At 41.6% G+C, this 20,575-nt stretch overlaps 1 long non-coding RNA gene across 5 annotated transcripts in view; it reads right to left on the bottom strand.

The window, feature by feature from the left end:
• Positions 1 to 1,740: 1,740 nt before the first annotated feature.
• Positions 1,741 to 20,575, bottom strand: part of LOC130163646 (uncharacterized) — a 33,928-nt gene continuing 15,093 nt past the window's right edge. For 4 of the 5 annotated variants that reach the window (XR_008826500.1, XR_008826502.1, XR_008826501.1 and 1 more), the window contains exons 4-6: positions 10,539 to 10,669; positions 6,412 to 6,464; positions 1,741 to 3,687 (exon numbers count right to left, since the gene is read on the bottom strand). This is a non-coding gene — a long non-coding RNA (uncharacterized LOC130163646). Of the gene's footprint in view, positions 3,688 to 6,411; positions 6,465 to 10,538; positions 10,670 to 12,004; positions 12,311 to 20,575 lie in introns of those variants that run through there. The other variant, XR_008826499.1, reaches the window with a different exon arrangement.

Below are 20,575 nucleotides of genomic sequence, written 5' to 3'. Positions count from 1 at the left end.
TAGTATTGCACTCACAGATTTGCCAATAATACTTCATACTCTTATTTAGTGACAGTATTGCTATTGCTACATGTACAGTATGAATATATATAATAGTGTATATTTCTCTGTCATATTTGTCATAATGGTTGAGCCAAAAAAAAAACACCCACTTTTAAATACCTGTGTAAAACTGAAATGGGGCCATTGTAGTCTGTATGTATGAGAGTGAGCTGAGGCGTGGACTGTTTGAGGTGAGATGTTGTCCAGTCCTGCTTTGACCTCTTAGAGAAGGCATACCAGACATACCAGGAAGGTGAACACTGACAGTGAGAGACCTGTAAACAGACTATTGAAAGAGCTGGTTGAGCGCTATGAGTTTGTTCAGTTGGCTGTAGATGATGTTTGACTTTATAATATATAACATAAAGAAACAAAACTTTAGTCTCTTCTGTCTGTGACGGTCTCCAGCAATAATGAGTTTGTTGATGCATACAAGAAAAACTGTAAGAGGAATTTTCTGCCCCATAGGCCATAAACAGTGCGCTTCTTCCAGATGATTTACTTGCAGCCAGTTCTTCCTTTATCCATGTTTAAAAATGCTTCTCTGACTCATTTCTTTCTCTTCTCTACATCTTTTTCGGTCATTATTTTTAAAGATTTACTCAGGTCAGTCAGTATAATGGCATTTACTGCTACTAAAGCACTGTGCAATTTGGTGTGCCTAACAAGGACATACTTCTTTTGTTGATTGCTCTAGATTTTGAAGACATCAAACTGAAACACACACCTCACCTAAAGCAACATTTATTTTCCAATCACACCATACCGTACTGTATTTTAACCACTTCAATTTGTGTGCACTTTTAGTTTGTAGAGTGTACACTCCCTTCCTGTCTGCAGGTGGTTGTTGGTCTCTGTGCCGATAATCTCCATAACCTTATAACCTGCTATAAAATAGATCTAGTAATATAAGTAAAGAGCCAATCAACACAACATGTAATATCTGGCGCCATCTACTGCGTATGGATGCATAAGATTCTTTCAGTGTGTCTGTCCTAAGGTGAGGGACTGTGGGGTATTTTGACCATCATCTTTGCTCGTTGACTTCCACAGCACATCTGAAGGTGCGCAGTGTGTTCTCGCACAGACAAGTGGGAGGGTGATAATGTATGATTTTGTGGCTGATACCTCAGCACCTGCTCTCCTGCTCCATCTGTGAGAGAAACACGCACGCTCATGTTTTCTGAATTAGAGACAGCTTGCTGCACTCTGCAGCTTATTTAAGTCGCAGTTATCAGCTCTGGTGAAGTTTGGGATCAAACTGGAAAACTCAAAACCTATGACTAAACAAAATCACAAAGTACTGAGAATGTGTGACCATTGTCACCGTTTCACTCTTTTATGGTTGTTTACTTTGAATTTTCTACCTTCAGATTGTTTTCTACAGTTTTCTCTTCCTTTGATTCAGGATGTTATTAACAGCTTACATGGAAAAAATCCCAAATAATTGCCTTTGTTTTAAAGTACAAAGACACATGATGAACACATACTTTGGAGCATTCTTCCAGACAGACAGATACATGTCTATGTGTTCCTAAGCCACAGAGGCTTATAAGATTAGTATTTCAACATATAATGAGCTCCTTAAAAGGATTACAGAATAAGGCAACGTTTCTACGAAAATATTCCGACAACTAAGACTTTACTGTTGCACCTCTGCACTTCAGAACACTGGAAAAATCAGACTCCAGTCATTGGTTAGTTCTGTAATTATTTCTTATAAAATCTTTATTGTTGAAAAAGTACAAGTTAAAACATGAATGATCTGCAACTGTTGAGTGACTAGTGCATGTAGTGTGATCCAACACTACTCACCACCTCAAAGAAACCTTTCAAATTAAATGCCAGTCCTCTGTTGACCTTAATAAACAAGAGTCATGAGATGTCATTTTTTCTCCTAAGCAGAATGGTAACAAGGCCACGTGTGCTCCTGTGATGTATTGCTGCCCTCCAGGGAAGGCAGTAGGTTGTATAGTTAGCTCCTGATGGGGTAAAATCACAACCCTGAAACCACACAACCTACTACCTCACCCTGTACGAACACCATAAGTCACCCAGGTGGGTAGGGAGGAGGATCGGGATGTGAGGGTTTGTGAGGAGGTCACGTGTGATCACTGTGTAAATGAAGACAGAGCTGCCGTGTTGTTATCACAGAGGACACACCAAGGTTTTAGATGAGAACATTAAGAGTTAAAACCAGTATTCAAATATGCATGTTGAGGCATTTGGAATTATAATAAGCATAACTGCAGTAAGAGGCTCCTAAATTTACATTTTAGCGGCTTGAAAGGCTCAAAAGTTCTGTTTAAAATTCAAAAAAATGTCTGTGTTTCAGAAATACACACTAATGAACATCAGGTAATTGAAATGGATAACCTACTCAATGTCCATGCAAGAAAATCCTGTTGTAGCATTTATTTTTTTAAACATCAACATCTAATTTGTCTGAAAAGATGATTTCTAACATTTCTCTCCAACTTACCAGCCTCTCCTCAGTTTCACCTCCTCTCCGTCTAACTTTAATAAAGCAAATCACAAGGTTGTACTGCTCCTCACTGATTCTATGAAAGGAGTGCATTGTTTGAGTAGGAGACAAGTCCACATTTAAAAGGGGAAAATAAACATTTGCAGTGAAGTCACATTCTCCTTCGTGACAGTGACGATTGTGATGTCAGCACAGTCGCTTCAGGAAAGACAGTAAGTTGTATAGTCATCTGACAGCTTGGGAATGACCCTTAAAACTATACAACCTACTACCTCACCCCAAAGGACAGTTTATCTCCTGCAGGGGTCTCTGGTCGACGGTCGACCTGCGGGGAACGGCAGCCCAACGCCACAAACCAGGGAAAGACACAGCAAACAAAATCTCAAATGCAAAGTGTGTGTTTATAAATGGGTTATTATATATGATGTGTGTAATTCTAACACTGATGTCAGAAAACAATACTGACATCTACTGTTTCCTGGGCACTGAAAAATTAAATATATATTCACTAATCAATGCCATGAGAAACTGTTAAAAAGTCAGAAAAAGTGAGTAAGTGGACCTTTGAATTGAGATGATTTTGTCTTACACACACAGCCTGAACTTCCATGCTCATATATCATTTTTGTATTATTGGTATTAATGCATTCTATATACTGTGAGTAGATATTTCATTCATTAAGCAAGTGAAGAAATTATAAATCTATATTCTATCAAAAGCCACAGCAACCTAATTATCTTTTAAGCTATGACACTATGACCATATAAAACAGATATGCTTGGTCGGGAGATATGGTTGAATTACATTGCTACATTTCAATTTAAAACATTTCTTTTTGACTTTCAACTCTTGTAAAAGCCAATTAAGACACAAAAAACTTAATTATCTTATCGAATAATCTGTATGCTGAACTGTCTTTTGCTGAGTAGGGTTCATTGTATTTATGAAATTCATCCGTTTGTTATCAATACTCTTTTAATGTAGAATTTGATGTTAGAGTAGTGCTGAGTGACGTATTATTTCTTCATGCTTTAATTGTTGCAGAACGAAGTATGCCGTCAAAATACTTCCTGTGTGTCACTTGTGCTTGACAGGTCACCTCCTCTCTGCAGCAGCGGCTTCAGGTCTGTCAGCTCGCCTCCTCTCAGGTTTCCTCTTCCTGATCGAGACAAATGAGAGGAGAGAGTGCGCTGCGGTTGGGTGTCAAAAGGTCAGACTTTCACCTCTTGTCTTACACATGAGCCTCACACAAGAAAAGCGCTCTACCGTGCATGTGAGTCTGCACGCTCACACGTGCAGCACACAGAAAGCGCTATCTGTGCCTACGCGCGCGCGTGTGTGTGCGCAAACCGATGCAGGTGCTTGCATGTGCGAGGACACAGAGAGTGAGAGTGTCTCTCTGTGTTATTTATGAGGATCCTGTTTGGCAGTCTGCGTTGTTACCTAGGAGTTTAGGTAACACCTCTTAGGTAAACAAACACTAACTAACATTAACTTTAAATTAGTGGGATAAATCCCCTGAAGCTATCTGTTGTGCTTCATCTGTAGCCTATTTGTGTATGTCAGGAAATCTTGGTGCAAATGAGCATAAATTTGTATGTCTGTGTGTGTTTGGCTGAAAGGTCAAGCAGACAGGTTGTGGTTGTTTGAGGGAGTTTCCTGAGTGAGACGGGAGAGGCCGCGGCTCTGCTGTGGTTTCCCCTCGAGCTGGGGAGCGACGGGGGAGACGCGAGGGAGTGAGGTGGGGTCGAACTTATAAAAGTGAGTCACTGCCTGAACTCCTCACACGCATGCACGCACGCACACACGCACACACCGGTTTGCGGCTGTTTTTATTGCAGGTCGGTTATCCCATAAATGCCACACAAATCTCTACACGAGCTACTTAATGTCCAAGCCTGTGAGGTATACAGCAGGCCTGACTGCATCTCACTGCTCCACTTACACTGCTAATGTGTGCACGGCAAGGTATCAGGTTCACACGGGAGAAGACCTTTTACTTAAAGGGTCACTTAAGGCAAATTGCAAAACAAAACACATTTTATGACCAAGCGGTATCTAGCTTTAGTTTAATGTGCCCAGGCTTTGAATGATACACCTGAGATTTCTTCGTCCCCTCCAACACACTGGAGGTGACTGGACGGTGTTGGTGGTACTCACACCACTGAAAAATTACATGTTCAAAATCCGGCATCTCCTCTGGGTCGTCAACACACCTCACTGTAAACTCAACTGTAAACTGCCCTATAAAAAACTGACAACTGCTCATTTCGCCAATCATGCAAAGCAACAAGGACACTGTTTTCGGGAAGGAGATGTTACAGCAGTTTTAATGTAATTTTGGATTCACCGTCAATACAATCTCATTCACGTCTGTTATATTAGAGCAGAGACAGCAGCAGATGTGTCGAAACATGGACACATTAAACCAGCACTCTCTGCATGGCTACAAACTACTGGAGATTTGTGAGGAAATATGTTTCTTGTAATTTTAATGCACTGACCCTTTAACAATGCCTTTGGTGCGAGTGTTAAATTCATACTTTTAATGACTACTGTGCAATTAAATTCATCCTGTATATTTACAGCAGTAACTTTTTAAATGATTATTTAATAACCATATTAAAATAAATAAAATGTGTCCAAAGGGTGTTATCACAGTCACACAACCCAAATGAACACCTGTGTCCAGGCTGTAAAAAATACAAATTATATTATTAACTAATGAGAGGCGTAAGTGAGGAACACCATGAAGCCACGTGCTCTCATACAACTTTCCAAAAGAATATTCAGCCCCGTGTTTTGGACACATGGCGCCATAAACCGTAAAACTGTGTTAAACTGTCAAGAATGATCCTTACAATTATTTGAGATTAACCACTGCACTCTTTGAAGTACGCAGAACCCGTGTGTCTGAAGAATCGAAATAAAACTGTAAAATCAGTGAGAATAAATCAAAAGTTATATTTTTTTTTCCACTGTTCAGTGTTTCAACCTTTGTCGGTATAACTTTTACGTCGTGGCAGACTACGGGTAAAACGCAGGACAGATAAAACTTGTGACCCTGAATCAAACCTGTGACTCTACTTGATGATTGACCATTTGCTGATCCAGGCTGCATCCAAAAGAATTCAAGACGTTCTTGTGCCTTGGAACATCGTCTTATTTTAGTGTGCACAGAGCGAAAAGAAAAAACGTCATAAACCCAAAATCTGAGGACCACCACTCGACCTGTGAAGGCGTCCTGTCACTCAGCCTGCAGTTGACCAAAACCACCAACAGGTGTCATGTCTCCCCAAGTACGCAAGGAGAGTGTGCAGAGCCGTGACAATGAGGCCTTTGTGCAGTTCCGGGTGCCAGCCGGTGTGCCCTCGTGTACTGTTTCCCTCTAATCTTCATTTGACCTTTAGGCTGACGGCTTTTCTTTCCCCTTTTTCTTGACTAATTTCCTTTGAGGAGATTATCTTTGAGCTGCGGCAGACGCTTACTGATTCAGATGACATGACACGCACAACGCACTGCAGCCGGTTTTGATGGGACATGTCACTCGCTGCCACCGTCGCTGCTGTGTGCCGGGAACAATGTGGGCCGGGTCGGGGTTCGATAAAATAACGACAAACTGTGTTAATTGTGTCGTGCGACTACGGGCCACTGACAGAGGAAGATGATGCATATTCTCTGCAACAGACCAGACCGAGGTGATTTCTGATTTTGAGAATTCTGTAGTGTGGTGGCACTCACACACACACACACACACACACACACACACACGCACAAACACACACACTTAAAAAACACATCACTGAGTGTGAAGTAAATACATACTTAAATGAAATAAAAATAAATTCAAAAATATAGAAAATGAATAAATTGTTAAACCAACCTTGATATTGACGTCTGACCAGGAAATATAAAAGTCATTCCCAAATAATGAGCCTGAAAATTAAAGAGAAAAACAGAGACGTAAATATAGTTATCTTTACACACATCCACATCCACATCGACACACACACGCACACACAATACTGTGCAGATATATTCACAAAACACACACACACACACACACACTAAGGTGTCCATGTAGCCCTCAGGTCATAAACCTGCCAAGCAGCTACTTGAGTGTATCATTAAGGCTGATGTAACATATGTTAGAATGATCATGGCTGAGAAGACTGCAGCCGAATTTAGCCTGGATAACTGTATTACCGTATACTGGCCAGTGTGGAAGAAGCTGAGATACATCTCTCAGGAAAGCATAAGCTTCAGAAAATTACCAGTGGGAATTATATTACTGTGTGATATTGGAATTGCAAATTAAGTTGTGGCTTTTTGTTCGAAAGTCATTTTAATTTTTCTGCAATTATCAGTTTCTTTATTGTAGTCAAATTTCAGTTTCTAAAAATAAAATGATGAAATTAGAAAGTGGTCAAAACATAAAAAATATAAAAGGAGGCAATTTAACATTTAAATATAAACACGTTTCAAATTAAGCTACAGATAAAAATCTTTAATTTTCAATTAGTTTTTAGAGACAAAAATTTCAAATATATTATATAAATAAATATTACAGGTATCACCTTCTCTCTCTGCACCTCTCTCTCTCTCTCTCTCTCTCTCTCTCTCACTCACACACACACACACACACACACACACACACACACACACACACACACACACACAATGCGGTCAAGGCAAAAGTAATTTTAGAAAAAGTATTTTTCCATAATTAAGTAATTAAAGAAATGTAATTCAATAAAAACATATTATATTGTAACAATAAATTATTGATCTATTTTTCCACGGGGAAAAAATGCAATATTCTAACATGATCACTGAAAAACACAGTGATGTATTCAAGAAAATATGACACAAATAAATATTAAAATATATCCCTTTTTAATTTAGCAATCAAACTGTAGCATTTGAATACAAGCAACGTATATATATATTCACTTGTAAACCACACACACACACACACACACACACACACACTGAAGGACTTTGTGTTGCTGAACCCTTAGAAAATGAAATGTTAGATTTTCCCACGAACTTTTGTTTCTGCTTCATTTAAATTCTCCCTGCAAAACAAAACCTTATGACTGACACACATTCTCACACAGGCACACACACATACGCACACACACAGTGAAACAAAAAGAGGTGTAACTGAACTGTAACTGAAAGTAAAACACTCCTAATAAGTCTCATGCTCATTTCCCATCTGGTTTGCTGCTTAACAAATTAAAAGTCGCTTTTTATGCCAAATTGCCAAAGTGCTGGGAATAAAGATAACTCTGTGTAACTCCATCTTTAAAACTGACATGGCTGCAAGTGCTCTGAATAATAATCAATACTTAAAAGTATGTCTGTGTGTGCTTTTTAAAATGTGCCCTTGTACCTTTTCACTGCAAGTGGATGCCTCTGTATTACTCTCAAATGCACCTGTGTTTGAGTAAGACTGTGTGGCAATCTGTAGTGCATGCATTGTGTGTGTGTGTGTGTGTGTGTGTGTGTGTGTGTGTGTGTGTGTGAATACTCAGAGGAGGAGGCTGTGCCCTGCACTCCTTGGGAGAGGCGTGGGAACCCCATTCATCTTAGGAGCCAGGGTTCATTGTGGGGTACATAGCATCAAATGTGTCTGGGTGTTTGCCTGTGTGCATGTTTGTGCGAGAGTGTGCGTTTGTGCGTGCATGTGTCCTGTGTGTGTGGTTCAAGATGTAGTGTGATGGTCTTTATGCTCAGTTTTTCACATTTCCCCCATTTTTTGGTTTTGTAATGTTCACATTAGAATTATTTTATAAACCAGACACAGAGTAGATGTTCAGGCCAAATCTGTGATTGTTTTTCATTTTTGTTCTCTTTACAAAACTCTATGTATGACTACTCAGTGATCTGTCCTTTACAACATAAGAGTCAAACTTTTTTTAAAGCATAGGAAATCAGAGTATTGTATAAAATCTCACAACAAACTGCAACTTGCTGCCAGTTTTGTGTGAAAATATGTTGTTTTTTATGAATTCCAAGATCTAACCAGGTTCGTTTTTACGGTTTTCTCGGTATAAAATATTCTCTCTGGGACGGCCGATATTTTGTGGACATACACTCTATGACTTTTGTAATTCATGTCATAAATACGTCTGACAAATCAGAGAATCTAAGTGTGCAGAGGACACTTTAAAACATGACCACGTTAGGGAGAAAATATTTTCGACGTTTTTCAAAAGTTATCGTGACGATCCGCCATTTCGGAGGAAAAGCGGATCAGAGCACCTTTCTCCTCGTTTCCATTCGGGCCGTTTGATTGCGAATAGCAGCGCAACCGGCCAAAAATATTACCTATATGAGCTAATATTATCTCTACAGTATGTGTTCAACAGATTCAGACTAATTGAAGTAGAAAGGAAAGAAATAGAAAAGAAAACTGAGAAAAATCTAAATCAACCTAATCCATCTGACTCTGCTGCAGTTTTTAATGCTGCACCTTGAACTGACTGGTGTCCAGCAATGACGTGTTCCTTCTCCGAATTCTGACGTATTAATTCATAATTTCACCTGGCTGAGGGTCTCAGAAGAGGTTTTTCGGATACAGCAAACAAGGGAAGCGACGTCAGGGGTGACAGTAATGGCGGAGCTCGCGCCAGGCCCGGTGGTGCGAGAGTGGCGGATGAATAGGCCTGTCAAACGTAGGACGTAGGTGGGATGACTAGAGCTATCTGTGATGACTCACACTGCCTCCACTCCTACCTATCGGTCATGGTCGACTCTGATGTGCTGAGGTGTTCAACATGAAGCCACATCGAGAGGCAATGTGGGGGGAAAAAAAGGACGATTTTCAATTAGCACTTGTTTGAAAAATTGATTTATAGGCGATAATTAAAAGCTGCCATGCTGAATGGCATTGATGAGGGGTGTGGCATATTGAGTTTTTTAATTATGTGGAAAATATGATATAATACGGTCAAAATTAGAGCTGATGTTCTTCCTCGAGGATAAAGCAGTTGTGATACTAAAGTAAATGAATGTATAACTTTTTAAAAAAAGCATGCCGCTCTATTCCGGGTTGAAATACACAACCCAAATTCTGTGTAGCAAGCTGACATTACTTTGAATTTAATTCAGTTTTAAAACCGTACAGTCGAACCGAGGAGAGAAACGTCTACAGTTGAATGCCTCGAAGCATTTTTCTTGTTTATGCATGTTAAATAAAATTTTAAAAATGAGACTGCGCTTTATAGTTGAGCCATGTTAGTAAAGCATAATACACCTAACGTCCGAAAGGCCTGTTCGAGCTATATTAAAGCTACGAGTGGCCACGTGTCAGCATTGACCCATTTTCCAATGTTTTACCTTCTATTACAATTCCTAAACCTCGCACATATTCACTTGATGGGGTTTTAATGAGAAAACTCAGTATGAGAATCGCGATTAATTGTTTTCTGATAGCTGACCTGGAGAGAAAAGGAGAGAGGGAGACACAGACAGAGACAGAGAGAGAGAGAGGGAGAGGGAGAGAGAGAGAGAGAGAGAGAGAGAGAGGGGGAGCATTGTGGTGGGGCTCGGCCTTGTGTAGCAGGCCTTGTCTGGCCCTCGGCCCAACATTACAGCACTGGTCCCTCTCAGCTCCCTCCAAAACCGTCTCTCTTTCACACACACAAAAGGCCGACCTGGAGTGCAAAACTGCAGGTAGGAACGCACCAGAGGACAGATTAGCTCGGTTTCGTCTGAAATTCAAAGCTCATGCCACGTTTCCCCCCTGGTTCGACTATATTTAGTTAAGCCTCCTCTCTCTGGATAGTCATGTAGCCCTGAAGGAAACAACACCCAGACACAACGTTGAAACACACCAACATGGAGATCGGGTCAAACATAGCCGCTCTCCAGTGTCTGTTTCGTCTCTGTGTTTCATCGTTTTGTCAAAAGAATACCTCTGCATGTGTGCATGCTTCACACACATAGGCGTACATGCACACACACACTTACCTCCACACCCACACAGACTCTTTGACTTACCCACTGAGTCTTTGAGGCAGCTGGCACACACACCACAGCCATCAGCTATCCGGGGGAAAGCGCCGAAATCTCCGCCGTTTCATTGTGCTGGATCCTCCGGTAGCTGCACACAGTATGTCCACATATCCTCTCTGTAGAGAAGGGCAGAGAAGGAGCTTGGAATCAGTCACACAGCTCTGCACTCCCTGCAAGGAGTAGGCGGGCACGCCAACGAGAGACCCATTCAGAGTCCCAGCAAGTGCCAGCCTCCCTGTCTGCCTCAACGCCTTGTCTATATGTCTGTCTGCCCATCTGTCTGCCCCTCTGTCTGGGTTTTACCCTGTCAATCTGGCCACCTCACCCCAAACCCGTCTCTAAGCCTTGGGTAACCTGCCTAACCTCAGCTAACTGCTTTCTAATATTTACAAACTGGCTCCCCTCGCTCTCCCCTGTCTGCCACCTCCTAGTCTGAGACTGTCAGGGCCCGCCACAATGGGGAGGCCATGTGGGTTTCCCATGGAGTCGCGTGTTCCTCCCGTCTGGCAGTTAACAAGGCTTTGAATGAGGAATGTTAGCAAACAGAGCCACTGAATGTCGGGTGAATGCTAAGCCAGGCAGCCAGTCAGATCGCAGCACTGGCCCAGGCATATGAATAATGCAGAAGACTCGACAGGGAGGAGAGGAGGCAAGGCTCCGCCTCCCACTGCCCCTTCCCAACTCCACCCACCCCTCCTTCTTTTCCCCGCTCGAAACTCAAATGCCTTCACGGGAGCAAGACAGCAGAGAGGGGGGGAAAGAGAGGATTCAAGATCTCGGCTGCTACTCAGTCATGCAGTAAAAAAAAAAAGTCCTGCAAGAGAAGAATAGTTACACATGCACACACATGTAATTACTACAAATCAGTTCTTGAAACATGCCACTTTTTCCCTGTCATTGGGAACTATCTCACTCTTTTTTGGCTTTTTGTGTCTTTTGTTTGAAATTGGCACCTGTCCCAGAAAAAGCCCCGTTGCTGCTCCGCCCTCCTGCTCCCCTTTCACTGGAGACTGCCCACGAGAGAGAGGGAGAGAGAGAGAGAGAGAGAGAGGAAGAAAGAAAGAGAGAGGGGGGTGGGGGGGCGTGAGGAAGAGAGGGTGGGGCAGAAAACCCAAAAGAGGGAGAGGTTTAGAGATGGAAAGGGTGAGGAAGGTGGAGGGCAAAGGAGATAAGAGAACAGGAAAATACATGAGAAATCATCTGTTGAAATCGAGATACATTCACAGGTAACATGAAATCAAGCAGCTGCTCGAACAGCATGCTGAAAACAAACTGCTGTCTTCGTCCCTCAGCTTCTGGGAGGACTCACAAGAAAAAGGAAGCATGGCGAGCAATCAAGAAACACGTGCTCAAAAAGCCTTTCGCACCACGGCAGGGCACAAACCAAAACCACTGATTCTCAGTCCAGTTTAACTCTACTGACAACAACCCAGAAGAAGCAAAAAACTGACCAAATGCAGGTGATCAACGCCCGTGAAGTGAAGAAAACTGGGGTCCCGAAAAATGTCTTCGCAAATGGCGCAGCAATGTCGAACCAGGAGTAAAGCAAAGCCACTTGTTGCATGATATTGAGGAGCAGATCTTGCAGAGAGAAGCAAGAGCAGGCAGAGGGTTAAAATCCTGGGACTGGGAGTAGTAAAAAATCCCTCCCTCTTTTGGCACAGACTAGCTAAAGGGGAGGGCCCGCCTGTAGAAATAGCAGCAGAGCGTTTTTCCCCTCTTTTTTTTTTCAGAGCTGCAGCGTCCTAGTCTACCCTCTCGCATGTGGCCGGGACCCAGGGAGAGAGGAGGAGGAGAGCGATGGATAGAAAAAGAAGCAAGAGCAGAGAGGGGAGGGGGCGAGAGAGGGAGGGAAGAAGAGCTGTGAGTGGAGGAGAAAGGGCTCAGCTGATGATGAAACAGGGACGTGTGGGAGTGCGTGCGCACTACGCGTTTTCATCACCGACCCAGCGCGACGTGCGTGTGCATGAGGTGGGGTGGGGAGGGAGTTGGGGGTGGGAGGGTGGGTGGGTGGGTGTGGGGGTGGCGGGGCACAGTGCACTTCTCCTGAGGAGGAGAGTCACAGCAAACACACACATACTCACGAATGATTAAAGGATTGTGGGACAACTTGCAACACCTCACTTTGAGATTCATGTAACGATTCATCTCTTTATTTCAGAGCTGTGGCTGCTGGGAGTTTGATATCACACATTTGACCTACAAGCAACAGTGGGTCCCTAATAAAGGCCCGATAAAGAAAGTTTGGCATGATCACTGACGAATATTGTCTTGATTACTGCTTCTGCCTCTTGACCGCAGACACGGTAATGAGTTGAAAAACTACATTGACTGTTTTGGCACGCAATCAAAGCCAGATAAGCACCTGGGTGCGACTGCCTTGCCATGATTGCAACAGTGAACTGTGCTGTGAAATCCTGTAATATTTACCGCAGTGCGCCCGCCATGTGCCATTACTAGGCCAATCTTGCCTTGCTGCAAACTGCAGCACCAGCAGCGGTCCTGCGTGCGAATAAGGAGAGGAGAAATGTCGGGCAGTAACCGAACGATAAAATGGACTCTGCTGATGACTCTGCTCGTGTCCTGCACCCTCCTTCCCCCTCCGCCTCCCCTTCAGTGTCCAGCCTATTCTGTCTCCCACCCTTTCTTGTCCTTTCAGTAGCACTGTTATAGCCTACAGTAATAAACAGCCCTGCTCTGAACAGCTAGTGTTAATTTAAGCCTGCATGAGGAGGATCTTTTTTATGTTTTTGTGCCAGATACCACCCCTGCTGTCTTCCTCTCTCTCTCTCTTTTTCTCTCTCTCTCTCTCTCTGGGTCTCATGCACACCTACCAACCTCTGCATCAGCCTGCTGAAGGTTATTCACACCCGTCCGGTTTCCACCCAACTTCTGTCCCCAAAAACTTCTCTCTGTGGCCAAAATGCTGTAATGCCCCTGAGCTGTTTGCAACAGATTCCCCCATGGCAAAAAAACAACTTCCTCTCTCTTTGGACGCCATTCCCCTCCCCTCCAGTCTTCTCTTTCCCAAAAGAAACCCAGAACTCAGCACAGGCAAATTTTTTCCCCTCCTCTCTCCCCAAAGTAGCAGCCGCACAAAAGAGAGGGGAAAAAGGGAAAAAACTTGTCCAAAAAAACGACGGATCTCACATCATGGAGCACGGCTAGCTGGTCTTGATTTCAATCTGTCTTTATTGCTCACACAGAATCTAAAGGGGAATTGCGCATTGAAACAAGAAAAGGTGGGAAAAATCTCCCCTATGTACACTTAACCATTTTATCATACGTGGTTTTTCTTACAGTGGAGAAGTAGACGAAGAGCAGAGCGAATATGAGCGACTGAACAGCAAACTAATATGGCCGCTTGGTTAGTTGCAGTGTCTCCTACCTCCTTACTCTCAGTCTTGGATGCTGAAAGAAAAGGCGTTACGCTGCTGTGTATGTGTGTGTGTGTGTGTGTGTGTGTGTGTATGTGTGTGTGTGTGTGTATGTTTCTACCTCAGAGGACGGACTCAGAAAGAGAGAGAGGGCGAGAGAGAGACAGAGAGTGAGTGCACTTGTCTTGCCCAACTCTCCTCAGCTTTCCACAGTCTCAAATGAAACTCAGGTTCCCTGTGTTCTGTGTCCCGCTGCACCATCCGCATATCAAAAACACACAACGCACTAACACGAAAAACTTAACAGTTGTGAAAAAAGGAGCACGAGTGAGAAAGAAATCTGGTTACTACAGGGCTTCGACATGAGGCAACCGATGGTTTCTTATTAAGGTATGAATTCACTCGTGTCCCTTGATGAGAAAAATGGATCGAGCACCAGTCATCACATTGAACCCTGTGACGTCACATCTCGCCACGTCTTTGAACCAATTGCGATCGCTGCAAGCATAAAACGCCACAACAACTGCGAGCTGAATATAAATCAAACAATAGTGTAAACAAATGCATGTTTCATCAGCAATTTGAAGAGTCCCTTAGCCTTCCTCATCTATCTAAGACACTGTTTCTGCTAGTCAGTTGTTTACCATCTAACATGTGGCAGGAATTCAAAAAACTTGGCAGAGCCTGTTGCACCGTACGTCGTGGAGAGTTCACTTGAGGATACGGCTCTGGTTTTGGCTCAGCTGCCAACTTCTGACACTGTAGCCCTCTGCACGGCCTCGCCCCTGCAGGAGCGGCCTGTGTAATGCTGCCATTGATGAAACTCCAATATTAACAACCTCATTTATGACACCTTCAAGAGTCCACAACCGCAATATTTTCATCAACACCCTCACCTCCTGATTAAAACCAAGCTGTGCTCTGCCTTACATTTATTGTTAGTGTAAAAAGGCATATTGCATTGTTGATATTTCACATGCATGCAATTCATATTTTGAAGCTCTGCAAATTTTAGCTGGAGCACAGCAGGAAAGAGGAGAAGCTGCAGTGAAGCGATTAGGTTCTATCACACACACTGCAAATCTGCAAAAATCGAATATACAAAGGGGAGGGGAATTAAATACAAAACACTATCAAATAAACCGATCACAGTACATGTGTCAGTGCTGCACAACTCATGTTTCACAGTGGCAACATGGTCGTGAATGTCTGAGTCAAAACGAGTTACACAAACACACACACACACACACACACACACACACACATCTCGGTGCTGTACAGCACTGAGAAAAGCAACACATGTAGTACTGAAGAATAATATAAGCCACAAAATTTTTAATACTCAGGAGCAAAAATTATACAGTATAGATATAGACAAATCACCACATTAATTGTAATTAAATGACAAATAAGTTAGATAGGTTTTAACGGAATTACAACAGATTAGCAGACTGACAGTTTACTTTTTGAGAAGAAGTCATCAGCAGAGAGGGCAAAAAAAAAATCAAAAAACCTAAATGTATAATCCATTTCTGTACCAAAAATGCAATTTCTTAAATTTATTGCTTGTAGCCTTTAATTATCAGTGAATAATATGTAGTTAAATAAGTAGAAGCACCTGAGAAAGTCAGTAAAGAGCGATGTGAGCCTCTCTGAAGAAGCTATTTCTGTGAATACATGACTTACTGCATTTAAAATGCCAAAGTTCAGGTCTTACTTGCAAGCTTACGACATTGTACTGAGTGGTAATAACTTACACATATAATATGTGTTGTGTTTGACGCCTATAAATTCCAGCTATCTATACATTCACACTCTGGTGAACACACACTTCCTCCTCTCTTCGGTGACCAGAGCGGCGGGGCCGGCTGTCTCTACGAGGTGGTCTGCTGAGGGGCCCCTCAGCAGCACGCGCCTCAACAACTTCTCTATTACAGCCGTGACCCCTAGGGTCAGTCTCTGAAGGGTTCTGAACAAAGGCCACGACCCTGGGGTCAGAAGTGTAACGCTGGGGGCAGGCTGGGGCCCCACGGCAAAGGGAGCGTGCTGTTTGCTTTGAAAGGTAAGGATCACTAACACAGAGGCCTAATAAGGATTAAGGGGCCATCCCCTTTGGGATGTCACTCTGGGGCCTCATACATCAGTCTCTATTAACCTCCGTGACCCCCGGTGGCCATTATGGGGCTACGGGTCACAGTCGCTCGCGCTGCAGAGCTGTAAAAACTAACATTGCATGCAGTCTCAAACACGCGTGCTGCTGATTACATGGACAAATTGTTTTAAGTAGTAAACGGCTTGTCAAATAGGACACAATGCTCCTTTTAAGGAGTTTTGCCTGTCAAGACAGCTTTCAACTTGTTGCAGTAGTTGGCAGATTTCAGTCCCTAAGGAAGGTACTTTGAGGTAAAAAGCAGAGTTATCAGCCTTCAGGTTGGCTGCCTCAGCAATGAAACAAAAGCCTGACAGGTCTTTAAAATAAATTAAATGTACATCTGTAAATCATGTGAAAGCTATAGAATTATTATTTTTTTCACTTTGATAAAAAGCCAGAGAGAGTTTGATAAAACTTTGATAAAAGCAGGTGAGCAAGAAGCAAGAGACAGAATCACAAAATGGAGGACAGGAGGAGACAACATGGCAGCCCAAATGATGCAGTCACTCACACACACTGCCGAGAATTTTGCCAAATTGCGACAAAAACGTTGTTCATTGTGAAACATATCCCTATATGTAAAACAATGACATTTTTTAACAAATGCCAAACAAACATCCTGCAACGACAGAACTGAAGGAGATAAAGATATGAATTCCTTCAGTCACTCTGGGACCAAGCAGATACAGAGGTTAACCCTCCGCAGCCCGTCAGGGACGAGAAACGAAGACATGCACATATACTATCCGTTTTTTATTCGCTTTGATTTGTTCGTATCGTAATTAATGATTTCTTCTTTTTGCTCAATAGATGTTAGGGACAAAAAAAGTATTTCGGTTGTTTCAAAGTTTAAAACAAGTATGAAATATAATTATCTTATGTCAGAATGAGAAAAAACGAGTCTAAAGTAGTAAAGACTTCTTTCTCTTTTAATATAACTGACATATGACAAATATAAGCAAAAACAGGAAATACGCACAAATATTAATCTTAATATATATAACAGTATTATTGACAAAGAGTAAAAATAAAATCCACATTATGAATAACTGGAAATGTAATGTGAGTCCCTATAATCAGTTCAGTGCAGTGAAAACGAAGGCAAATTCAGTCAGGGATCAAAATGATTTTTTTTTTCTGCTCTGGATAAATTTCTAAAAACTCTGAATGAATTTATGAAATCATTTAAAAAGTAACTTGACAGACTAAAGGGATTTGTTTAAAAAGGAAAGGCTGGAAAATTCAATTCTACATTTTAATGTAACCTAATAAGATAAAACAAAATACAATTTTTACCCCCTCCTCTCTTTTTTTTTCAAAAAGGACCCCTGAAAAAGGACAAACTTTTATTCTGAAAAGATTCTGTATATTTCAACAACAAAATGTTTACATCTTTGTTTTTCCTTTAGCTTGCCAGACAGGATTTCATAATAAATTTAATTTAGACTTATTTCATGAACTGAACTCTGGAGAGTAATATGGCAAAGTTGAAAACGCAGTGCACTCCTTTTTACTCAAAACTTTATCGAGATATTAAAAAACATTGATATTAAAAAAGCACATTATTACTATTGTTTTAAAATTAGAATATGGCAATTTTATAAACTACTCAAGCTTCAGTTTCAGTTGCAAACACTTTGTAATGAATGAAAATTTCTCTCTCAGCATAAGCAGTCAGGTGTATTGAGGAGTGATTCCAGGCTGTCACAACACGCTCTTAGGAAACTTTAAATCTCTTTAGATAGGTGAAATAATAAAAATATATTGCAACCGTCAAGAAAATAAGCGACCATCTAAACGTGCAAAATCATCTGGATTTCAAACCTTTCAGACATTTTGAATGCGTAATTAGAAAATGTTCCTTTTCCAACTATCATTACTACAAATTGCTTGGATCTCATGATAATGTTTTTCATTATTTCATATTAAAGTGTAAAAAGGATTAAATACGTGTGTACATTTTCTTTGCTCTACAAAAATCATTTTTAAAACTTATTTCGTAAATATACAAGAGGGTAAATCAGCTTACTGAAACTCTAAATAAACAGGTGGTAGAAGACTGCAAGGTCAAAAAACATTCTCAAGTGTTTTCCAACTACAGTTCGCACTTATCAAGGGCACTAACTGAGCACTTTGATTCAAATGTATTTCTTTGATAATCATTAAGCCACTCACCTCTGAAAACCGAGCTTCTCTGTGTGGAGGGAGCCCATTCGGCAGCAAAGCAGAGCAGAGCAAAGGTTGGAAAAGAGGAGAGACGAAATGGACCTGCGCTCACTACAGACAAGTGTCCTATACAGTTTTTAAAACAGCCAAACAGACAATAAATCTCAAACAAGCAGCACTATGACAACTTCACGACTCGTCCTTTTTTCTAGCTCTTCTCTCATTAAAGAAAGGGCAGTGCTTTGGGAGAATTACTGTCCTACTTTCAGTTAACTATGAGACTCCCCTCTCTAGGTCATTTTGCAACTGTCAGGTTTATTAGAAAAGTTTGGTTTCTAATTTAGCTCACAGAATACACTGCCCATCTCGAGGACATAAAAAAAAAATGTAATTACAGGGATGTTTATCCAGGGAACAAAGAAACGCCATTCTGATCCTTGGCAAAATAGGCTCTTTTTTTTTTTTCGTAATTTGTGATAACTGTGTGAAGCATGACAAAATTCATCTTATAGCAAAATTAATGCTGCAATCCTTGCTACCTTGGTCTTATTCAATCCTACATTAAATAGCTTTTGATTGAGAGGCATCGAAATATTCTGTAGTGCTAGATGACACAGGAAAAATGCTCTGAATGCTAAGTCGAGTGCTCTCAAGGCTACAACATTTCAGCTCAAACGTGTCATTTTTGAAAACACTGTTACTATGGAATAACTTGTTTCTAACAATACAAAAAAAGGAGATAAATCACAAAGTGCAGGCAGGCAAAAAATAAATTAAAAATATATTTTCAGATTTCATTTTTTTTTTTTTCTTATATTCGAAACTTACCACTCTTCTCCCCTCCTCCCAACTCACAAACACACACACCTCTCCTGATCCCTAGCTACATACTGTTCACATTTCGGGGGTCCATCCCACATTAATAAATCATTATATTTCAGCTCTTATCAAACATCAGCTTACGTACAGGTCTGTGGCATTCTCAGGGAGTGGTACCACCTCTTAAAGGGTTCGGACCTGCTGTTGGTTCTAGTTTAATGCCACGTCACAGATGCACTGCAGCCTGGATGGGCCTGCGTGACCTAGCTCAGCCCAGATAGGAGCCATTTGCACCCCAGCCCCCATCGGGACCGTACACCCACATTTCATAAAAGGAAGGTGGTGGTGGTAGTGAAAGGAGGGGGGTGATGTGAAGACATGTTTTATTTTCATTTTTTATTTTAACTGCAGCGTCTCTGTCCTTCCTGTGATTTGCCCTCTGTTCTCTTCTTATTTCCAAAAATCAGGCACTTGTCTGACTGAGTGACAGCACGCTCGTTTCAGTCGCCCGTATCCAGTTCAGCTGACTAAGGGTTCAGGAACGCTCCAAATAGAGTGTTTGTTTGATTTCATATCTAGCACTAGTATGCACACACATGCTTCCGGCTTCACACACACACACACACACACACACACACACACACGCACGCACGCACACGTCTGGAGTTGTATGGGTTACACAAAGTAGCATGAGGCACATGAGCATGTCCTCATGAAACCAACAGGATCTATTCATTTGAGCAGAAAATTCACAAGTTAAGTTTCCGAATTAAGAAGATAATTTGTATAATTTCTTATTGCTTGTTCAGTGTGGTTTAATAAGAAAAACGTTCCCAAACAGAGAATGAGAGTGTGTGTGTGTGTGTGTGTGTGTGTGTGTGTGTGTGTGTGTGTGTGTGTGTATGTGTGTGTGTGTGTGTGTGTGTGTGACTTAATGATCTACTCAAGGACATCCATGTAGCACGCTGAAATTGAAAAATGAAGAGTGCTAATAGGTCAGAGCATCTCCTAACTGCCACAGCCGTCGAGTCTTGATGCTAGTGATTTATCTTTAATTGGATTTTACAGAGGGGTCTCCCAGTGGGAGGCAGCGGACTCATTTCTGAACTGTCCCTACAACTTTATGCGAAATGTACAGACAAATAAGTAAACTTGGCCTCGCAGTAAACAGGAAATGCAATTAAAGCTGAAATGTGAAACCCTCCTAAATCTGACCTGCATAATTATTGTTTTGTAAATCCATACAACAGCACAGAAGATATTCATCTGCATATTTTTACATATATTTCATGTGAAAACAGAGAACACTTTTTTTTTCCTGTTTTGTTCTCTGGTCTTTTCCTATTCATGTCTGACCTCGATATTAACCCCAAATCATTGTTAAAAATGAACCCCTGATCCAATTCTTCAAACAATGTATAGCATTCATTTGCTTTCACAAAGTTTTGCCTGGACATTAACACATTTGACAGAGAATTTAAACTGTCTCTGAACATTATACTAAAACT

The sequence above is a fragment of the Seriola aureovittata genome, chromosome 22 (genome assembly GCF_021018895.1).
Source record: "Seriola aureovittata isolate HTS-2021-v1 ecotype China chromosome 22, ASM2101889v1, whole genome shotgun sequence".
Classification (NCBI taxonomy): Eukaryota; Metazoa; Chordata; class Actinopteri; order Carangiformes; family Carangidae; genus Seriola; species Seriola aureovittata.
The sequence above is the reverse complement of the archived record's forward strand: the minus strand, read 5'-3'. Positions and strand labels throughout refer to the sequence as shown.